Below are 2,554 nucleotides of genomic sequence, written 5' to 3' on the forward strand. Positions count from 1 at the left end.
TAAATATTTTAATTTAAATTCGATTTAAATTTAAACTAAATAAATTTTAATTGAACTACGTAAATTTTTTAGTCTAGATCAACTTGATTCATGTCCAACACTAAAGTTAAAAAGCCCCCTTACTCCTAAATTAAACTGTTAAAATACTTTAGGGTGAATTTCTTTGCATTACTGTTATTATCATAGATTTAGAGATATTACCATGTCTCCTAAGTGTTCATGTTAACATGTCTGCAGCCTCAAACAAATTTTCATCCATTTTTTTTGGTAATTTAATTTATTTATTAATTTATTTTATTTTTACTGAATTGGAGGTGTTGTCGGTGTGTTGGAACTCGGCTGTATTAACGACGGCGTGGAGTAGAGCTAATTAATGTCATAGTGAAAAAGGGCTGATGCGGCGTATTTTAGCAGGAAGTGGGCGCTAGTTAACAAGGTTTTTGTGAGTGCGTGAGTGAAAAGAGGCGTGAAATCACGCCAGATAAAGAAGCGTGGAGCCAACGACTGTGAGTTAAAGTGATAAGACATGCAGTCTGCAGCACAATAATTTAGAATGAGAAATAGCTGTCTAGGTCCAATTTAAATTTAAAAGTTTATTATGAAAAAATCATTAATTTTTAAAATTAAAAATAAAATAAAAATATTTTATTATTTTTAATATATTAATAATTAAATAATAATTAACTTTTAAAATTATTATTTTTAATAATTTATTAATAAAAATTTAGATTTTTTATAATCACTGATGAAAATTTAGGTTTGCATCAATATGTCTTTTGGCCTCTGAATTATTATCTTGACGCAGGCTATATCGCTTTCAGAATTTAACCGTAATCATACATTTCTTTTTTGATTACTTTAATTTTGTTTTGGTCATTCTCGTCTTACCCAATTTTAAATATAAATTGGTGGACCAAGGTAGTTATTTCTCATTCTAAATTATTTTTCTGCAGACTGCATCTCTTTCAGAATCTAGTTGTAATCATGAAATTATTTTTCAAAGTTACTTTAATTTTGATTTTTTCACTGTTGTCCTCCTCAACTTTATTGTAAAATTGAAGCGAATATACACATATATTTTCCAAAGATGTTATATTTACGTATTTAGATTGATAAATAAATATATATTTAATATTTATTAATTTATAATTAAATATTATTTTATTTTTAATTTAAAATTATTAATTATTTAAAAGTGATGATTATTTATCTGATTTGAATAAAATAATTAGATTAAAAAATTATTATCTTATAAAAAATATATAATTTTATAAATTATTGTTTATATAAGATATTTTATGATTGTGAGATACTTTTTTATTATATTTTTGAACTTATATTTTTTTATATATTTGTAAAAAATTATCCAATCTAATTTAAAAAAATCAAATTACTTAAAATTAATTAAAATTTTCAAAAATATCTTAAATTTTAATCAAACTTAATTTTATCAATTTTGTTTAATTTATTAAATTTAATCAAATTAATAAATTAATTATTTTTTAATATTAATTAGTTTGAACTTAAAATTAATTTTTAATTCAATCCATTGAATTGATTAATTCGGTCCAATTTTTTAAACCGTGGTTATTAACATGGTTGCTAAAACTGTAGGGCGTTTACCTGAGGAAGAATGGCACAAGAAGATGTTGGAATTACGAAGGAATATACCAAGAAAAAGATATTAAGGCTGTTTGGACATAGATAGCTTTTTCTCACTCTAAATTATTGTCATGCTTCTATTCTAGAATCTAGTTGTACTCTACTTACACATACAATTAAATTATGCAAAACTGATTTGTCTATTAATAATTATATAATTTAATAATTTAATATAAAAAATAAAATAATATTTAATTATATAATAATATAATATAATTAATATATAAATTTACACTTATTTTTCATATATATTGTTTTATTTGTATGCAGAGAGAAAGAGAGTGTCTTAAAAAATTTGTTTATCACAATTATTGATCATATAAGACAAGACTATCACTTTAATTGATTATTAAAAAAATTGAACAAGCTTATTTTTTCTTTTTAATTACTGAATTAACTTCTTCATTTTTTTTTATCATAATATTTATGATAATAGCTTAATACCTTCAATATTTTATTTTTTCAGTTAAGTGGATTACGTTTTTGATATTTACCAACTCTTTTTTCCTTTTGAAAAAGAAAAATTGAAGCAATAATACATTCAATCTATAATATTTTTTCATTCTTAACTTTATTTCAAGTATTTTAGGTATTATCAGTTATAAATTAAAAAAGCTCTATGATTAAAATCTATAATCACTGCACTGCCATGGTGAATAATGCATGTTCAAGATTCCCCCTTTGCTATAAAGAATGTTAAAGACTTAACATAAATTAGTTAGAAATTAGGATGTGGAAATTATTTCCTGCTATCAGGAAGAAAAGCAAAATTTACTCGTAAATTGAATTTCTTTTCACTGCTGTAATTATTATAGATTATAATGTCTGCTGAATAATGCATAAAGTTGTTGGGATGTTGCTTTCTTTGTGTCTTCTTGTCGACTAACCAAAC

This window comes from Mangifera indica, unplaced genomic scaffold, assembly GCF_011075055.1.
Source record: "Mangifera indica cultivar Alphonso unplaced genomic scaffold, CATAS_Mindica_2.1 Un_0001, whole genome shotgun sequence".
NCBI classification, from domain to species: Eukaryota; Viridiplantae; Streptophyta; class Magnoliopsida; order Sapindales; family Anacardiaceae; genus Mangifera; species Mangifera indica.